A 22,584-nucleotide genomic window follows, 5' to 3' on the forward strand; every position below is an offset into this window, starting at 1 on the left:
GAAGATATCATCCTTGGTGAAGCCCCTCGATGGTGTATGAATGCAAATATGATGTAGTCGATAGGCCCAATTGCTTCATGATCTCTGCTGAAATGAGGATCTTTTGGCTCTCACTCTCGACAATGAACTGCAACAGTGAACCCTTCAACCACATCTGAGTGGAAGAAGCATTCCCCCTCCTCTGGATCTTCAGGATCATTATTTTGGATCTTGGTGGTGGCCACGGTGGCACTGGTCTTTGTGTCAATGTTCTTCTTCCTTTTGTCATTCCCCTTGTTAGGTTCTAACTTAGAGTTAGAACATGCGTCTGATTTGAAAGCCTTCAACTTGGCCACCAGTGATTGCTTGGCCCAACACTCACTTATGTTGTGAGTGGAGCTCTTATGGAACTCACACCACTTTCCTATGTCCTTCTTTATCTTTGTGGTGTTGTTCTTTGTTTGCATCTTCGATGGGTTATCCTAGGTTGCCCTGTCTTGGCTTTATCCTTTGCTCTATGATTTTAGGGTGCCTTTCCCTGGCTTCAGATTCACAGATCCAAAGTCTTGCTTCTTCTGTTTAAGCTTATGCTCAATCTTAACAGTGTATCAGTACTCCGTGCTGAGCGAGGAGATGTCCAAGAACTCCACCTCATCTTGGATGTTCCTGTGTAGAGAGTTGTGGTACCTGATTACCAAATGTCACTCATAAACCTTGATACCCAACTTCATGCGAAGGGTATGTAAAAAATTGGTAAAGTCTAACACGTCTTGGTCCTTTCCCTGTCGTAGCATGACCCAATTTATGTATTTATCCTCATAGCTTCCAACAGGTTAGTACTGTTCCTTAGTAACATCCCAGAATGAATTCTAAGTGGGTGTGCCTAAAAATATTGAGGGTGTACCTTCGTCCTTCTCACAACAGGTTTCTCACCAGTCCTTAATGTGGGGGCCGACTTTGAGAAGTGAAAAAGTAATCTTTTATCAGGGTCATAACTTTGACATACGATCTCCATTTGATGCACACAATACCTCATTAGAAAGGTATGTCAAAGGACTACAACTTGCGAATTCATGATTCAATGGTTTTCCCCAAAAAACGTCATTTAGGGCTTCAAAACCGCTCCGAAAGTTCAAGACCCGGAAAAATGCCAAAAATAGTAAATTGTGCTACAATTAAAGAAATTGAAAAACTGAAAGAGATAGTGGTGGGGGTCCAAGTGGAATAGGCGGGTGGCCACAATATCCACCTGGATCACTGGCACTACTATGTTTGTTGTATTAGATATATATATTACATTTTTTTCTTCATGTTTATGTATTAATTTATATGTTGGTGTTGATGTGTATATTATTAAGACATGTTAGATATGTTCATTTAATGTGCTTGCAGATAGATGTGTATGTGATAACAGTTATTTGACATGAGATGTATATTAATTTGAGGATGTGTCGCGATGATCTTAAATTACAATGTTTGTGTTTTGTTAGATGTCATCATAATGATGATGCCCTATTAGATTATTAGATTTGTGTGTTAGCTAATGATGTTTATATGTGCTAGAGGTGTCAATATCTAGATGATTGTAGTGAATTTGATTGTGTATGTTAGATGATGTTTATGTTTGTTAGATGGTTATCATCATGATGTTTATATTTATGAAATAATATTTATTATAGATTATATATTGATGAATTTATATCAAATTTTTATATATAAACTTGCATTCAAAACGACTTACTTTAAGAAAATGCAAAGATATTTTTATAGATTACAAAGTTTAGTATGGTCCAAACTATGATTGTAAAATTTATGATATAGATAGTTCATTCATATTCATTCTAACTTAATTAGTAAAATATTTTAAAAAATGCAATATTTTTATAAATTACAAAGCTTAGTATGGTTGAAACCATGATTGTAAAATTATAATATAGATAGTTCATTCATATTTATTCTAACTTAATTAGTAAAATATTTAGATACTCACAAGGAAGAAATAATTAAAGGTACAATAATTTAGTTATTTTTTAATAAGACAAAAATGTGTAATTCATTCAATTTTTAATATAAAATATTAATAATAATAAACTATTCAAAAATATAATTTAATTAATTCAATATTGGTTTATAGAATTCAATCTATTGTTAATTTTAAAAAAGGTAAGTCAAATTTTTTTATAATTAATTTATGATTCAATAATGGTATAAGATTTTCAAGAAATTTAAATTTAATGTTTATGTCAACTCTTACCAATTTAAATTAGAAATTTCCCTCTAAAGATGGGGATCATAAATGTAAAATAAGCTTGTGAAGTTACTTGTTGGAGATTTGCTTTATTAGAAATTAAATAGTACAAAATCATACTATAATAGATTTAAACTTTCGATTTAAATTTAATGTTTATGTCAACTCTTACCAATTCAAATTAGAAATTTCCCTCTAAAGATGGGGATCATAAATGTAAAATAAGCTTGTGAAGTTAGTTGTTGGAGATTTGCTTTATTAGAAGTTAAATAGTACAAAATCATACTATAATAGATTTAAACTTTCGATTTAAACTTTTTTTTTTTTTTCCTATCTGCTAGTCCACATATCATTTTTGTTCAGGAGACTATGCACTCCAGCACGGTTGCCTTGGCCTTCTTCAGAAGAATGTACCCTACTTGGCACATGGCTGCTATCAGCGCAGATGGCCTGTCGGGTGGCCTTGTATCCCTATGGGATCCTCACATGGTAAAAGCTAAAGCATATAAGTGTCTGTCTGGTATTCTCATCTCGGCAACCATTCGAGGAAGGTCCCACCCAATCAATCTGCTCAATGTCTATGCGCCTTATCGGAACAGACTTCCTTTTTGGGACTCTCTTCTCGATTCAGGTATTCTTGATATTAACTCTTTGCTCATTGCAGGTGATTTAAACTTCACTCTCAATTCGCAAGAATGCTGGGGTCAATGCACTTCCACGGACAAACTGGCTGACAAAATGCGAGGGGAGCTTCTAAAAAGAGACATGGTTGACATCATCCCGGATCCTATCGCCCCCACATGGGACAACGGCAGATTGGGTCATGCCTTCATTGCAAAGAGAATTGATCGCTTTCTGCTGTCGTCAGTCATCATTGAACAATGGGGGATGCCCATTGCCAAAACTGGAGTCGCCATCACTTCTGATCATAAGCCCATCTCCCTGGAATGGGTGCGTGAACATCAAAGAAAGGGCTATTCTTTCAAGTTTAATTCAGTTTATCTACAGGATGAATCTTTTGCTGCCTTCGTCAAATCCAGCTGGGGTCATATCAATAATTCAGAGGAGGCTCCCTTCCTCACTTTTCGTGAAAAAATCAACAAGCTTCGGGAGGGAATTAAATCTTGGCAGATCAAGAAGAAGCAAACAGACTCACAGGATCTCAGCAATATCAACCTCGAAATAAATTTGATCTCTTCAACTATCCATCTTCATGGCCTCTCTCTTGACAAAAAGGTTCACCTTTGGTCTCTGGAAAAAAGGAAACAAGCTCTGCTCCTAAAAGAGGAAGCATCCTGGAGGTTGAAAAGCCGAGCTATATGGCTCAAACAGGGCGACAGGAACACAAAGTTTTTCCATAATTTTGCAAGTGCCCGCAGAACGAGGAATGCGATATGGCGAATAGATGATAGCAGCGGAAACCCCCTCTACTCCCAGCTCGATATCTCCGCTGCGGCCACTTCTTTTTTCAGTGCCCAATATAAGCGTCAACATAATGACATCTATGACATGTTGTGGGCGGTTGACCATCTTCCGATCATGTTTGATGATGCTGCTAATGAAGATTTCCTTAAACCAATCTCAGAAGGGGAGCTTACAGACATAATAAAAAGTTTTAAAAAAGATAAGAGCCCGGGGCCCGATGGAATTCCGGTGGAATTCTACTCTCATTTTTATGATCTTTTCAAAAACGACCTCCTCAATATGGTGGACGCCTCTCGCCTGTCAGGGAGTATCAATAGCGCTCTCTCGGCCACCTTTATCGCATTGATTCCAAAAAAAGAAAAATCCTCATCTTTCGGGGATTTCAGGCCTATTGCCTTATGCAATGCACTTTACAAGATTATCTCCAAGCTCATTGCAGAGCGAATGAAAAAAACCCTCAGCTCCTTTATTACTCAACAACAGCACGCTTTTCTAAAAGACAGGCTTATCCTCGACGCAGTCGCTTTAGCTCAGGAGGGCCTCTTCTCTATCTCCTCCAAGAACATAGATGCGGCCGCCCTCAAAATCGACTTAAAAAAGGCTTTTGACTGCATTAGTTGGAGCTTCCTCAGAGTTCTCCTGGCAAGAATTGGTCTTTCGCCACGCGCTATCAGTTGGATTATGGCATGCGTTGAATCTGTTCATTACTCTGTTATTATCAATGGAATACCATCATCGTTCTTCCAGGCCGAAAGAGGGCTCCGTCAAGGATGCCCTCTGTCCCCTCTCCTCTTTATTTTGGTAATGAACTCTCTCAGCACTCATATCAACCATGCCGTCGCCCAAGGCAGATGTAAACCTGTAAAGATTTGTAAGGATATCTCACTCTCACACAATTTCTTTGTTGACGATATTCTAATCTTTGCAATGCTATGTAAATCTTCTTGGGCCTGTCTATATGTTATCTTTCAGAAGTTCCGGGCTGCAACAGGCCTTATGATCAACAATGAGAAAACTGTGCTATATCACAATAATTCCAACCCTGCTACAGCTCAATGGATAGCGGCCCGTTTCGGCATCAACCTCGCCCTCCTATCAGATGGTCTTACATATCTGGGTTTTCGCCTCAAAGTGAAAAATAATAAGTGCAACGATTGGTTGTGGCTTATTGACCGGTTCTACAACAAAATCTCTAAATGGGAACTGCGGCTGTTATCCCTAGCTGGCAGACTCATTCTCGTTCAAGCGGTTCTCTCCCAACTCGCAGTCTATTGGGGCCACCTCTTCGTCCTCCCCAACAAAGTCATCAAGAATATGCAGTCAATCGCTGCAAATTTCCTATGGGGTGGTCATTCTTATCAATAAAAAATACACCTTGCAAGAATGGATAATATTACAAAATCAAAGAAGAAAGGGGGATGGGGCCTTTTAAACATGAGGCTCTTTGGGAATGCGCTCATCTGCAAGTCTATGCACAGGGGTTTTTTCGGGAACAGCCCGTGGTCCGCTCTCATCAAGCAAAAGTATCTGAAAGGCCGGAACTTGGAACACTGGCTCAGAAGGTCATCTCTCGGGATCAGGCACGGTTCTCCTATATGGTGCAGCTTCAGAAAGAATCAACGGTTCTTTATGAACAATCTTAAATGGACATTTTTTTCAGGTTCATCTGTCCTCATTGCCTTTGACCCTACCTTATATGATCTAGAATCTCAGATCCCCCCGGCTCTCCTCACCTTCTTCCACTCTAGGGGTATTTTCACCTGGTCCAATCTCATTGATTCATGGTCCTCACTTGAGCCCATTTGGAAAACGGAACATCAACTTCATATCCCCCCCCCCCCTCCGCCCCTTCTGGTCCTCCGCCACCCTTTCTTTCTCCCGCCGGAGGATCCTACAACTTGGAACAAAGGACGAACTAATCTGGTCCCCGGACTCCTCCATCCACCCCATCACTGTCCGTCGTCTTTACTCCGCCCTTTCATCTCATCTCCCCCCCCCCCCCTAATCTCTATCCTCTCAAATTCTGGAAAGCCTCCTGCCCTCTTAAATCTATCCTTTTCGGCTGGCTCCTCTTCTACAACAGGAACCTTGCCTGGGATGTTCTCCAAAAGAAAGGGTGGCACGGTCCGAGTCGTTGTCAACTCTGCCTTGCTGAATTGGAAACGAACATCCACATGTTCTTTCAATGCGCGGCATCTTCAGCGATCTGGAACGAGCTATCCTCCTTTTTTGGTTTTCCCATCCGTATCTTCTCCACGGTCCCGGACGCTTTTTTCTGGTGGTCCTCTCAACGACCCACCTGGCTCGCTTTATTTCTCCTTTCTGTATGGCATATCTGGAAGTGGAGATGTCGTCGCGTCTTTCAGGATTCCAACTTGCCGCTGGACTCCATCATCTCGCTGATTACAGGATCCATGCCTCTGGACTAGCTTCCATCTGTCGCTGGCATCTCTATTTTCTTGTGCTACTGTTATTTTTCAGCACATTATGTTACATGCAGGTTGTCATTGCTCTATTTTTTGCACATGCCGGCTCTATGCGACTGGCGTCTCTCTTCTGCCTGTCTACTCATTCTGAATCAATATGTCTCACTATGCTCTCATTCTGCTGATCCACAGATCGATTGTCATCACTCATCTTTGTTTTGATCATGACCTTTATGGCTTTCTATTGCTATGTATTTTTCAGAATATTATATGATCTTAATATAATCTATATAGATTTTTTTCTCTGAAAAAATATTTGATTATTTCTTAATGAACAACTCAAGATATATCATTTAAGTGCTAATCTTATAAATTATATAAATCAAGGTTTCAAAATTCACTAAAAACAACATGATGGAATATAATAGAATAAAAAGAATGTCAAACTTAACTCAATATTATATAAGAGGAACCAAACTAACTAAATAAATTATGTTAATGTTGACTTTAATAAAATATTTCAATGAAAAAATAGATAATTGAAAGTAAAAAAATTCAATTAGTTCCTAATAAAAATAATAAAAGAAAAATGTATAATTCATTCAATTCTTAATATAAAATAAATATCCTACACTTAAAAAATATTGCTATTCATAGAAAAACAATGCCTAGAATATATATATATATATATATATATATGGGGTGAAAAATATAAAATCTTATGTTTATAAAATTTCAACTTTTACATTTTATTCCTTTTTTCAAGTATATTTTATTGTCAATTTTGTACAAAATCTAATAAAGATTTGCACCAATTGCAAGTTAAGTGAGTTATCTACAAAATCCAAGTGGCCAAGAAGATTTTCAAGGGGTTGAAAAATGTCTATATATATAGATAGATAAATAGATCCATTTCAACCACAGATTTATTAAGGGGCAATGGGGACAATCTCTTGAGTTGTAAACATTTTTTCAAGTTTTCCACTCTAAAAGAAGATTGCACCTCAAATATTTTATAGCTCTCGGTGTTTGATAGATCCATGATTAATATCGATATATATATATATATATATATATATATATATATATATATATATATATATTTATTAATATTTTATTGGTGAATAAGTTTTGAATTTTATTAGAACTTTCAAGTTTACATCAAAAAACAACGATATAAATTAAATGTCTAATAAACATAGATATACATCAATGTTATTATTAATATTAATGCTATTAATAATATTAAAATTAATAATATATAATAATTCAATAAAAAAATTCATATATATATATGTTTTTTCCAAAAAAAAAAAAAAACACACTTCCACACATAATAATAATATATATATATAAAAACAAACAAACATAAACTTTGTAATATAAATAATTCTCACACATAATATAATATAATATATATATATATATTAAAACAAACAAACATAAACTTTGTAATATAAATAATTCTCAAAATAAATAAGAGATAATAATCATTTCCTAAAATTTGCCAATAAAAATGTAATTTAACATTTTAATATTTAAATTTAAAGCTTTGATATTTATCCAAATTTAATTTATAGATAAAAATAAAAATAAAACTAATAATTAAATAATTTTATAAAATAAAACAACTATAATTATATAATATAAAAATGTAATTTAACATTTTAATATTTATTATTTATTATTTAAATTTAAAACTTCGATATTTATCTAAATTTAATTTATAGATGAAAATGAAACTAATAAATATAAATAATTTTATAAGATAAAACAATCATAATTATATAATAATATAACTACCATTTCATATTTCAAAATTCACCATAAAATAACATGAGAGAATATAATATAAAAGAAAAAAAAACTAACAAAATATAATATAAAAATAACTAAATAATATAAAAGGAAAAAAATAAATCAAACTAACTAAATATAATAGCAGTTGTCTATAACGCGACTATTTGAAAGCTTTTTCGGCGGGTTTTTCCGGTGAAAATCAGGCAGCAATTTATTGGAATCACAAGTTTGATAGCTAGTTTCTGCACAATCAAAGCGTCCCAGGGGTTTTTCAGGGTGCTGAATCGGAATATGCAGCTAAAAAACCATTTTAACTGCAACAAATCATGATTTAATCTCAATTTCTTCTGCCAGATTCCGTCACCGAAATCTCCAAAAAATTACATTATAAACAACTCCAATATAATATAAAAAAAAATAACTAAATTTATAATATAAAAGAAATAACTAAATTAGAATTAAAAAATGTCCAATTAAATAAATAATAATTCTTTGATTTAATTATTTTTATATAAAAAATTCATCACTCATTAAAGATATCTCGATCTCTGGTATTGAAAGGATTTCTCTGTCTAATTTCTCACGTGCAGACTCTGCATATCAAGAAAATCTGTTGCCTACAATAAAATAAAATAAAATAATATAAAGCATATCAGCAACCGCCATATGATATAATTACATTACTTATTGACTTTTAAAAAGATAATATTTCCCATTGTTTTTTACCTTTATTATATACGCTGATAAAATTACCTTTTCCAATTTGGGACTCGATACTCTAACATGCACAGTTACATGAGATATATCGATGAATTCTGCCATGCCCTTTATCACCGAGTGCCACTGTGTTGACCATATCGTTTTCCATTGATCGTCAGTCCTAACAAACTCAGATTCTGGGTATGAAGTGAAAGCTTAAAAAGTAAAAATTAATCCACGCGCAACTTAGAGAGTAATGTGCGGTTGAGAGACGAATGTAAAACTATTAAAAGATTATATACATTAAAAAAAGGCTCTTCACTGATCTTCGTCGAGCACTATCATTATATAATCTTCGATCAACGTAAATTATATATTATTATTATAATAATGTAAAAGCGTAATATTTTTTATTTTATTTTTAAATTAAAGTTGATATAATTTTTTTATACATGGTTAATTAGGGAAATGTGTGCATTAGTAAGATATTCTTGGTGGTGTAATAATATTTTTATTATTATGAAGCCTTAGGCTATATCAACCACATTAATATTGTTAATGTGGTTGCACTAGTAATAACAACATCAATACTATTAATAAATATTGCATGAATGAGATTAATATATTATTAATAATTTTTGAATGTAGGCTTTTGTGATCCATATTATGAATGTTGCTAGATCTTTTAGTAAAAATCACATAAATAAATTTTAATAATATTAACATGTAATAAATAGCTATAATAATATTATTACATCCCATAATTTATCATATCTTAATGTAATAATATTATTATTTTATGGGCAAGGATTATTTGGTGATTGAATGTTTTGTTACAACTCTAGTTATGCAAAGTTTATTTGTTCAAACCTCGTGGGTGAGCGTTTGCATTAAGCCACACAATGTCTTATGTTATTAAGATTATTAATGTTATTATTAATATTAATAACATTTACGTAATAATATTAATATTAACAACATAAAAATATTGCAAATAATAACAACAATAATAAAATTATTATTATTATTATGATTACGATTAAGTAAATAATATTGATGTTAAGACATCCCACTTTCTTCATGCATGGTGGTCCAAATCAAAATTTCTCTTTTATCCCCTTGATCAACTTCGATCTCGTTGTGGAGGAATCCTAGATTTTTGTATTAAATAAAGACTATGCATCGATGCTCAAATTTAAACAACGCCCTTAGCGTTTTCCCAACTCTACAATGTGACCTTCATTAGTAAACACACAACTTTGTGTGATCCAGAAATTTACTAGCCCTTAGCACCAAGACTATAACATACCTCCTCATATATATATATATATATATATATATATATATATATATATATATATATATATCCATTTTAAGACAAAATTAGTAAATAGGATCTTTGTCCTACCATTACTTCAACATTCTGCGAACAAATTCCAATAATTAAAGTGAATTAACATGGCAAGCGAATTAACATAATTTAATTCTTAACTCCATTTCGTTATCATCATGCCATATCCCTAAAAGGTTTATTGAAAACTCTTCATCTGATCCTTTATTTGACCCGTATCAACATGATATGTGGTGCGCTTGCCAACAATATAATACAATAGTTCACTTTACAATTTATTTTTGGTGCATAATTATTTTAATGGTTTCAACCCTTCTTTGATATCCAAATTGTGGGTTATAAATTTCATATTCATTTAAATTGAGTTACTAGGATACATAACCTAACCATACGTATTTCTCCCTACATGCGCTCTATGAATGGAACCATATTTTATTGAGGTGTACGTGCCCCACTTAGCATAGGTGATGTTGGCCCTACCCATGTGATTACACACGACTATTTTGCTCCACACACTACGAACGATTATGATTTGCAATGATGATCGAAAAAAGAGATTAAATTAGGTTTTCCAAAATGGTGGAAAGCCCTAACCTTAGTCTCATTTGTGCATTTGGCCCTTTTTCAGCAGCTATATGCCACTCTATTTTGCTATACCTACCAAGTCTTTTTTCGATGCCATTCTCATTCCAAAAGTGTTGAATGTGTTAGCACTCGAAATGAACCTCAAGGTTGAGAAGAGGCAATTCCGAGGCAACCACAGACGAAGCTTCGATCTAGCATCTAGCCCTTCTAGACCAGAGAGGGCTCTCTCTTTGCCAACAAAACGTGGCTACGATAACTGAATCTTAGGCTAGCTATGGAGTGCGGGGATTTTGTTTGAAATTTTTTGGGTCGAAAACAACAAGAGAAAGGACCATTTGGGCTATGGAGTCGATGCCAGTTTCTACTGGCAAACTTGGGGCAAAGTAAGTGCAATGTTCAGCCAAATAAAGATTGCGAATGTGAGAAGAATAGGGGAGAAAGCTCGCTGCCCTACAGGCATCAAACAAGGGATGGATCTGCAGCAGAAACTTAGACGAAAGAGAAGCACAGGGTTACTCAACAGAGCATCTATCAGGGGATGGATTCTGAAAAGATAACCACACATTTAACAACATAATCATTATGAAAGGAGCATCATGGCATTGATGGATTCCAAACATTTCACTTAGAGAATGCTGCAACACAAAATAGCAGAAAAGACATAATGTATAAATGAATTTATGAGAAAAACATACTGGACATTTAAGCACCATGATGGATCCCAGGCCTAAAGGGAAAAAACTGCTTTATTATGATATTCAATAAAACTTTACACAATCCAAATGCCTCTTCCTGTTGCAAAAATCGAACCTCTATCTTTTAAAAATAATCCTATATATACTAAATTACAAATCTATTTTTATTTCCTCAACATAGGAAATAAAAAATAAAAAATAAAATTAAAAATAAAATCCTATCATAAAACTCTATTATAAACTAATTTGCAACTAAAATCCCAAACTATCTCGAGAACCATGAGAAGTAGTTTTTGAAAACCCAAATTATGTGAAGGTTTGCCAAGTGGATTAATATTACTATATCTGCTCCTTTAGGTGTGGAACCATATTCCACAAAATCTTCCTTTTGACTGCCACCTTGCACCTGCCTGCACGAATTTTGGAGTTGTTTGATCGACCTGTTGTCCTGTTTGTTTCCCAGGTGTAAGCGCTGCACGTAGGGCCACACTCCAGAAGCACAACGCCACAACTAGATTGGCTTGGCTTTTGATTTCTTGACCTTGTATGTGTTGTGGACGCAGGGGCGCTGAGCTGGGCCTTCGGCTCTCATTGTAAGCATGACAAAACAAACAAGAATCCTTGGAACCAATATGCAAGGTTTCTTTCAAAACTAGGCCGCAACTTATCCTCCCCAAAATAATTTAACAGTTCGACTGCTCTCAGAGTAACCACCTGTATACTGAGTGTTGTTTCTCAGGTCATCAACATCAAAGTCATGCTCTCCCCCAGAAAGCAGTTGATTGAACTCCCTTGCATTAAATAAGCTCAGCCACGATGGTGAAATCAAATTTGATAATCCTCTATTGAATGCATTTATTAGTGGCTGGATCTGCCGATTAAGTTTATAGTCTGCCATTGCATGTACATACTGTAACCTATTTTCATTTGTAACAATCATATTAGCACCACCCGGTCTAAGCTCAATAACCACTAGATTTCCAAAAACCTCCTCTGTTACTGTGAAATCCAAAGCAAGGTCTCTAACATCCCCTTCATAATGCTTTAGGTACACAAGATTTCGATGCAATTCTGGATCAAGGCCAGAAAGCTCATCAAGGAAGCTATATCCGCCTAGCAGTTTCCAGACAAAAACATGAGAGAAACAATAATCTAGTAAAATTCCCTCATACAAAGTTTTGCCAACAATTCTGCCGAGGAACTCAATCATCTGCACCCCATTTGCAAGGATTCTTGTTGATGGGTGTGGAAATAGCAGTCTCTCATCTGTTGAAGTTTGCAGGAAAAGTCCATACCGAGGGTCAAAAGCAGACTTCGCCAAATCCGTGAGAAATTCCTTAAAGAGACCTCTGTAATCCAACCCTGCCTCTGGAAGGCCACACTCATTAACAAATGAAACATTAACACAGGACTTCAATTTTGACCCAGGGGAATCCAATTGTGCAAATCCATCCTCCACTATATGGTCACGACGCACTGCTATCTCAATTGATCCTGGCCCAGGTCCAACAACCTCCCCTGTCATTCTTCAGGCCAATTTATTAGCTTTGACAAACTCACGGAACATCTGTACCCTTTCTTCAAAAGGAAACACATGTGGAGTAGTTGTGACCAAAGAACCCATCGTTGAAGGCACGGATGAGTCTCCCAATTTCAAGCAAGTTGACACAGCTTCATGTGCTCTAGCTACTGCAGCAATTGGAGGACGATATTTGACAGCAGGAGCAAGCCATAGAGATGGGGGGCAGAAACTACGTCTACAATCTCTTTCATATAAAAAGTACAAACACCTAACAGCTGCATCCATCAAAGGATTGTTATGATGCCCAGAATTATTCAAAAAGCCATTGTAGACCATTGTATTAAGCATTGCCACAATTGTTCTTTGTTGTTCCAGTGTAAAAAGAGCCTGTTTTTCATAGAATTCTTCATCATCAAGAACCATAAGCAAGTGGGCATAAGTTGCACAAAATAGAAGTAACATTGTTGAAGTATCTTTTGGAATGCCCTGAGGACCCTTCTTCATAGGTTCCAAGTCCCATACTGTGCATGCATCATCTTTATCAGTATATTGCTGAAGAGAGTTATCTTTACACATATCAGTACTGCTATCTCCATTTGAAGACTTCCCTTTCGTTCTTAGAAAGGCAGAGGCCCATTTATTGCTTACATTTCTGATCAAACTTTCCTCCTTTCTGCCAACTATATCATGAATTTGGTTCTCACCAATACTTAGACTGGTCTGGAATTGCTTCTGAACTCTTGTAAATCCATCTTTCTTGAAAATAAGAAATCTCTCTAACCATTCCCACAACTGTGACAAAAATCCCTGAGTGAAAGCTAATAAATTAAGAATAGGCAAAGGTCCACCAAAGGAATTCAAGGAAGAAAAGGTAGCGAGCAGGTATGAATACAATTGGGCAACATCTTGCAGTTCCAATTTTGTCTTTAAGCCCCCATGACCCAGATATACTTCATGCACAGAAGAACCCTCCTTTTTCACTGTAGCTAGAAGCTGGTGCAGATGCCACTGCTGATGGACTGGCCTCAAATACTCGATGAGTGATGAAGTCAATTCAGTAAATCCATCCCCATTTTCTGTACCACTCAAAAAATGGTGCTTGGGAACACTAGAACTATGGTCATCATATTCTTCCTCATCCTCATCTACTTTCCGCTTTGATCGCCGTTTTTTCTCAATCCATGGCATCAAATTCTCTAAAATACAGGAAAGAGCAAACACATATTCTCTACAACATAAGCCCTCCACAAGCTGTCCAGAATGTTCAGGGCTCTCGATAGAACCTAATGCCAAATTAACAAGATAACTTCCTTTGAAATCTACCATTACCACCATTGTTCTCAAACATGGAGAGAAAGTCGATGAATGTTGAAGAGCAGGTAACAATGCAGTAGGAAGCCTCTGTGTGAGATAAGGAATTGTAAGTATATATACACAAAACTGTTCTGCTGCACTTTTAACTCCAGCATCATAACCTTTGAGACAATTTGTTTGATTTGATATAGAAAAGACACTTTCACATAAATCCGATGGCATAGAATGGAAAGGACGAAGGACCATGGTTATAGCACTTGCAGTAATGATAAAAGTTTCATCTGTCTGTACAACAACCTTGTTTTTCCTATTCATTGCACTATTGCATGTCATAATGTATTGACGAACTGAAGAAACCGTTTGGTTGGCTGACATATGAAGAAAAGAAAGGGTCTTACAATATCTTCTGATATCTGTTTTGCATTCAAAGAAATATCTTCTGACTGAGTTAAATGTGCATCCCACTGATAACGAAACTGTTCTGCAATATTTCCAATCACACAGTGTCCTCTCCAGACCCTCTGAATGAATAATGCTGCAGCAGTAGCCTTTTTGGCATGATTACGAATTTCCCTTTCATGTGTAACTTTCTCCAATAAAACATCTCTAGTTATCTCCTTCACACTTTCTCCCCTTAGTGAGACCTTTCACCCGCAATATCATTGTCAGCAATGTACAATGTCCTCTGCACAGATTCATGGATATCTCTTTCAATCAAAGCAGAACGAGCTCACCATATGTTGAGATGAGGATTAGTAGCACGGGAATAGGCCTTCAAATGCTATGTCCTCTCCTTCTTTATCACAATCCAACCACTGACATCTCCTAGTTTCCTCTGGATCATTAAACACATAAATAGCTACACGGGGAGATCTTTGAGTTAATCATTCATTTGATCATATCTTTTGATCTGGGAGCCAGTTTTTGGAGTGTGATATACTGTTGGAAAGCTCTTTCCGAGCTACTTCTGACGGACACACTGATGACATGTTTTGTGTTGAAAATAATGTGCAAAACATCTAACAAAACTAGACATAGTAAGAGCCCATGTTGATCCCTGGTGACAAGATGCGAAGACTGGAACTAACATTGGCCTTATTGGGGATGGCAGCTCCTTGGAGGTGCCAAGAACCGTAGATATTTGGGAACATGTAGATTAGTGCCTCATCCATTGGGCAATAAAGTCAAACAGCTGCAAACTCAAATCAACTTATACCAATCCATAAAACATACACATACTGCAACCTATACATAAACAAATACCGGAAACTAAAATGCTACTTTAGGTACCTTATTTATACACAAACCTACTCTACTTTGCAGCAAAATCAATAGATCAAGTAATTTTATAATGCTAGATCAACCAATCAAGTAGCTGTGACAAGGATGCTGCTTGGAAGTGCTTCAACCAGGACACAACTAGAAAGGCCGACAACCATACATGCACATAATGAGTCTGGTTATGTAAAAGGAAATCTGATCTATCATTCAAACTGAATTTGTTTTCCATGTACACTGCAATAAGATCGAATAAACCATACTCTGTTTGCTGCCTTAACTCCTCAATGCATGCTTCCAACTATAGACTATCAATGCAAATATCCACGAGCAGCCTTACCTTCTCTTTCTTCTGCTGGAAAAGGTCCCCAAAGAATGGGACTTGATAGTCCAAATCTTGGGACTATATTTGGGTCTCCAATTCAGTTATGTCTCCTTCAGTTTTGATGGCAAACTCTTGCAAAACCTTGAGCTTAACTTCATGGCTACATCGATAGGATTTCAGATAAGAAGAAAGAGATGAAGTAAAGTTCTCATCTACCTCATCTTTTGTGCACATATCTTCCCATTCTCTAGAGCCTTGAATAAAGGGCACCTATATTTTGAATTATTCCTCTTTCTCCATCCATGTTTCAAGAAAGATATGCCAAAAATATGTGAATGACTTAATAGATCTGATAGGAAAACTTTTAATCCATCTTCAACATTTGCCTTGAAACGAATCAAAGAACAATCTGATGAAGACATATTCCTTTTTAACTCTAAGAATTTTCACAAATGTTTTAAAATTTTCTATATGTTCAAGAGTCAAAGTCAAATCTTCCCCATTGAATTTAGGGCCATTGCTAAAAAAATATGCATCTTTCGGTAATTGATTAGGAAAACCAGGAAGATTAGAAAAATAGATACATGAATACCTTGAACAAATAGAAACAACATCTAAGTCCTTCATTTAGCTAGTGGAGCCACCATCAATACTTTGAAACTCGGAATTTCTAACAATGGAGTCGTCAGGTAGATGATTTTAGCCTTCATATGTGTCTGACTGATGTCCACCATCAACAATCAGATCTGCAACTTGAACAATCTTTCCTAGAGAAGATATGTCACCTCGTCCCCGACAACGGTGCCTTGTTCTTCACTGAAAGTCATCCTCTTCACTGCCAGCCTCCTGTAATAGTCTCATAATTGGAACTACAAGAGATGTTGGAAAAACTGTGTCAATGCCATAAACTAACTCAAATGGAGACATACCTATGGATTTCTTATGGCTCACTCTGTCAGCCCATAAGGCATTAACCAACTTTCTGTGCCAATTTTTCTTATTTGTTTCCAGCATCTTCTTGATGATGTTCACCAAAGACTTATTTGATGATTCAGCCAAACCATTTCCCTGCGGGTAATATGCTATAGAATGACCCAAAGTAATGTTATACTTGCTGAAAAATTCGATCATCCTCTTTGATTTGAATGCGGTTGCATTATCTGTGATGATTTTATTAGGACAACTAAAACGAGATAAAATATTTGACTCTAGAAAATGGATGATTACCATATCTGTGGCTTTTCTGGTTGGAATAGTTTCAATCCACTTGGTGAAATAGTTGGTTGCTATTAGGATCCATTTGTGTTGTGCCGATGATGTTGGATGGATTTCCCCGATGAAATCGAGTCCCCACTACTGAAATGGTGCATTTACTTCGACAGGTTTCAGAGGAAGAGGAAGCAATTTTCTTTTCCCTTGAAAGACCTGACATTCATAAAAACTCATGATTGTCTTATATATATCTAAAAATAGAGTCAGACAGTAGTAACCTGCTCTCAATACTTTATTTGCCGTTGTCTTCCAGAACAAATGACCACCACAATCACCTTTATGAAAGTCATACATCACCTGTTGAGCTTCGTCTTCAACCAAACAGTTAAGTAAAACACTTCCCGAATCTTTCCAATAAAGGCCATTATTTAAAATGCAGAATTTTGCAGCTTTGAGTTTGAGTGATCTACCTTTGTTCTTTATCATTCCCGGAGGTGGCGAAAGATGCTGAAGTACATACACTATGTCTGAATACCATGGTGATTGAAGAAACATTTTAGAAACTTGAATGAGAGATCCTTCTTCTTCATTTTCTGACATGGCTGTGATGGGATTGATATCTAAAGCATGTTTATTTGATTCAGCCATTAGTCTCGCCAAGCCTTGTCCTTTGATCAGCTTTGTGGGTTTAATCTCTATACGAAATTGATGAAATCCACTTCCCTCGTCTTCCTTCCGGATCAGTTTGTATCAGCACATCCTTTACTGCTGCATTGGGGACATATGCTATGATGTGTGAGTGCAGAATATACACTCTGAAATCCTTCAATGCTTTTACGAGAGAAAGTGCTTGTTTTTCAATTATATTATACCGCAAGGCAACATCTCGAATAGTCCTACTGAAAAAGGCAATGGGCTTCTCCAGCTGATCTCTCTTTTGCATCAATATTGCAGCCATGGTATGCTTGGATGCAAATGAAAATATAATGAAATCTTGAGTGTAATCAGGACTAATTAATACTGGAGCTGTGGTCAAAGCAAACTTTACCAAATTGAATGACTTCATGGCATCCTCCGTCCATTTTACCATGTTGTCCTTTTTCAACATGTTAGTCATTTCTCTTAAATGTTCAGCTAAATTGGGTATGAATCTGCGTAAGAAATTCATCTTACCATTGAAAGCTTGTATCTCCTTCTTGTTTCGGGGAAAATCTATTTGCTGAATTTCCTCCACCCTTGAAGGATCAATGCGAATTCCTTCTTTTGAGATAATATGACCAAGCAACTTTCCTTCATCCATAGAAAAAAGACTTTTCTTTGGATTAAGAGATATCCTGAACTTCCTACATCTCTAAAAAACAATATTTAAATGGTGTAGATGCTCATCATCGGAACCTGAAAACACTGTCAAATCATCTAAATATACAACCAAAAATACATCCTTCTCATTAGCGAAAGCGATGTCCATGGCTCGCTGAAATGTGGCTCCAACATTCTTCAAACCAAATGGCATTTTAGCATAATGAAAAGTTCCCCAAGGTGTGGTAAATGCAATTTTGTCTCAATATTTTTCATGCACCAAGATTTGATTATAACCTGAATACCCATCGAGTAGTGACATGCGTGATGCTCCAACCACTCTTTGTAGGATATGATCCATCTTTGGAAGTGGGTAATTGTCCTTCAAAGATACCTTGTTAAGGTTCCAGAAATCTATACACAATCTTATTTCTCTGGTCTTCTTTCGTACCAGAACCAGATTCGAAATCCAATCAGAAAATTTGATTGGGACAATTATACCAGCTTTAAATAATCTGTTTACCTCTTTCTCGATGGAAGGCAACAGCTTTGGGTTGATCCTTCTCAACTTCTGTCTGAATGGCTTCTAATCTAGCTTGATGGGAATAGTGTGCTGAATTATATCTTTGTCATACACCTTTAGATCTGAATAATCCCAAGAAAACACATCAGAAAATTCAGATAACAATCTAACATATTTAGTCTTTACCTTGGGAGACAATGCTTTGGACAATTTTACAAACTTGGGCTTGTCCGTTGTTCCAAGATTGACATCCTCAACTCCTTTATCTGTAGGCACCAAGCTCAACTTTCTTGCAACATCATCTTGATCAAAAAGCTCCTCTAAAGGTATGAGACCTCTAGGAATAATATTATCTTTTAGCTACAATACCTCCATCTGATTCACTTCAATCTCTTTCTCATTGGTATCATAATCATCATATATGGAAGCATTTTTGAATTTTCCTTCATTCTGCAAAAAGGTATTGATTTCATTATCATCCCAAAACACTTGTCAATACCTTAAATTATCCAGAACAGCAGGCCGGTGTTTGACATGAATTGCAAACTTGTTGCTAGAGTTCATTAGGATCTTCAAATTGCTTGTAGCAGTGGCGAGTGAATATGCAATAATGTTTTGAGTCCGGGGTACTGCTGTCAAAGCATAATCAGGAAACATTCACAAGATGTCTAGGACTGCATTTCTGTAAGCTCTCATCCGCGGATGCTTTGCTTGATACTCTCCCTTTACTTGTTTGATTACCAGCTCTGGATCTCCATAGACTAAAATCCTTTTTGCATTTAACTTCTTCAAAATTTTCAGACCTGCAATCAAAGCTTCATACTCCGCTTCATTATTAGAGCAGTCAAAAGCCAACTTGTAAGAACACACTCTAACATTGCTAGGAACTCTATCAGGTTGGAAAGCAGGGCTCCGAATCCAAATTCCTGTACCAGCACCATCCTTACCAACAACACCATGAAAATCCATGCTCCAAAGACCTGCCTCTTATTATAGATGTTGAAATTTTGTTTCATTTTCTGCATTACCTTGACTGATCTCTTCATTTTTTTGTTGTTCACTGTCCTTTTGCCATTGGTATGTGGACTGCTTAGAAGAATTTGTTATTTTGTTTCTTTCTTGATCAAGGGTTGCTCTGAAATTCTTTGAAATTTCTGGCACATTATCTACTTCTACTAACTGAATACCTACATCATTCAAACCACCATCTGAATATAGTACAAATGATTCTAAATCGGTATGTACAACATTTATTGGATGATTAAGTGGCTTCTCTTTGCTAGTAATCATGTATTTCATTTTCTTCTCCCTGTACAGTTTTCTCAATTGGCCAAACACAGGAATGGTAGCATAAGAGAAATCAAGTTGTAAAGTTCCTTGAAGTTTTTTACCCCACGATCTAGACAAAAGCATACCAAACTGTGGTGGAATGTCAGCAATAACCACATCCATCAAAACGTTCTTAGCTGGGATTTGGTCTAAAGATACTACCAAGTCTTTGATAAGACCAATACAACGGACCCTATTGGAATCAAAAGAATATAGGTTATGATATTTTCGAGTAATGTCAAGGCCCAATTTATCCATAATGGCTTTTGGCATCAGATTATGAGAAGCTCCGGAGTCGAACATGGCATTATGGAGAACATACTCATGTAATCTAAGGCTCATATAAAATGGAGGAACTTCACTATTTTCGGACTGACCTTCTAAGGCAGGGCCAAAAATGAGCTCAGGATGATCATCTTCAACATTTACCATATTTGACAAAGGGTCTATTTGCAAAATTTTGGACACCTGGTGTTTATAGTTGTTGTTCTTAATCAACTCATTCAAAGGAATTGAAACTTTTAATTTAGCAATTTCATTTTCTAAACTAAAAGCTGAAACTTTCTCTACCTCTTTGACAAGAAGGTCCTTCTTTTATGCTCTTTCTTTTGTTGCACTTTGTTGATTGTTATTCTCATTCGCAATGTTATTTGCTTATGGTCCTTTGTTGGAAGTTGGATCAGTAGGCTCTTTCCCTTTCTTCTGAATGTTTGAGGAGTAATTTTTAGATTGTGCTTCCTTTCTCTTTTGAATTGGACTGACTGGTACATCTCTGCTTCTCAAAAAGTATTGCTTCTACTGTGCTGTCAAGGCATTCATATATCCTCGCTGATAATAATCTCACTCACCCTCCAAGACTGCCTCATTTTCTAGTATGTAATCTTCATCCCTTTGGGTGTCTGGAACCTCTGCATATTCTTCATCTTCTGTCAGAAAAATGGGCATACCATCGGCGGTAAAGAAATTATTTTCTTTAACCACCTGATCATTGTCATCTTCCTGCTCCATTCCGTGCACATAGTTCTGCTGCAAAGGAGTTATGGCCTACTGTTGTTGTGTTGTTTGATCTTGTGCCTTTTGTTCCCTCTGCTTAATTTGGAATTTGGGTTGCTGTTGTCCTCTGAAGTTTAGGTTTCTGATTGGTGTTTTAGGTCTACCTACAACAGTCAACCAGTCAAACATATTCTCAAATTTCTAGAGCAAAGTATCCATCTTAACATCTGAGGTAGATGCTTCTTCCTTTATAGTCACCTTCTTTTCAGATTTCATTCTCGCTCTTTTGGCCAGCAGATTTGCTTCTACACTTACAATGTTCTTCTGCATATCTTCAAGTGTGGTAGGATCTCTTTCTCATAACTGATATGCCATATTAGCATTGAAACCATCTGGAAACTTGAGCAAGGCTAACCCCATTGGTGGTTTAATGTTAGCCGGAATAGCATTATATACTGCATTAAACCTTACACAATAATCTTGCACACTTTCACCCGCATTCCTTTTGATATTTTCATACTTAGACAAAATTTGGAGTGGGTTCTTCTTTGCCTCCCAACGATTGAGAAATTGTCTATGCAGAACTGGCAAAGGTGTTGATAGAGGCTGCTGGTAAAGCTCTGAACCATTTTCGAACTTCACCTCCAAAGCTTTGGACAAACTATCTCATAGTCACATTTTCTACCTCTACCTTGTGAAGGTCAAAGAAGTCATTCATCCTATCAACATGTTGTTGCACTGTAATGCTTTGAGTGGCATTGAAAAGAGGTATTTTACTTTGGTAATCAACGAGCATATCATCCATATTTTAAGGTAAAAGAAGGGGTGCATATCGGGCAGCCATGATGTTATGAAACCAGCTCACAAAAGATAGAAAAGATATATCAACGCCTTATAATTCAGCCTCTTTGAGGGGGCAACCTCCTTTACATTACACAAATGAATGATTCTTTCATGATTCAAATGACAAAACCTCCTTTTTATATATAGGAGTCTAAGGATTCACAATATAACCCAGCGGACCTAACAATAATAATATAAAGGCACAAAAATAACAATAGAGGGATTCTATGGGGCATAGTAATAACAATATGGGGACAATAGGGGCACAACCATATTAATAAGGGATACACCTACAATCGTAATGGGGTAATCACTAGTATTATAGGAACCTAACATGCCCCTCTCCTTCAAACAAGTGTTTTCCTCAACGCTTGAGTAGTTCTGGATGCTTATGTATAAAATTCTCATCCTCCCATGTGGAATCTTCAGCGGATAAGTTCTTCCACTTGATGAGATACTCCGAAACTGATCGATTTCGTAGCTGTCGAGTTCTTGTTTCTGTGACTTCTTCAGATTCCAACATAATTTTTCCTTCCTTGTTAAGTTCTTGCAATAGTGTTTGAACTGGGAGCTTTTCGCCTATAACCTTCTTTAAACATGAAACATGGAAAACTGGGTGCACTCGAGAAGCTGCAAGAAGCTCCAATTTGTACGCCATAGTAATAATCTTTTGCAACACCTTGTACAGACCATAATACTTTGGTGATAATTTATTATCCTTCTTAGCTTGCTTGAGGG

General features: G+C 36.2%; 1 pseudogene; it reads right to left on the reverse strand.

The window, feature by feature from the left end:
• Positions 1–11,872: 11,872 nt before the first annotated feature.
• On the reverse strand, positions 11,873–14,419 carry LOC149215990 (E3 ubiquitin-protein ligase UPL7 pseudogene; annotated as a pseudogene).
• Between the last annotated feature and the right edge of the window lie 8,165 nt (positions 14,420–22,584).

The sequence above is a fragment of the Pinus tabuliformis genome, chromosome 1_1, assembly GCF_031772625.1.
Source record: "Pinus tabuliformis cultivar Carrire ecotype Pingquan chromosome 1_1, CPIR1, whole genome shotgun sequence".
NCBI lineage: Eukaryota > Viridiplantae > Streptophyta > Pinopsida > Pinales > Pinaceae > Pinus > Pinus tabuliformis.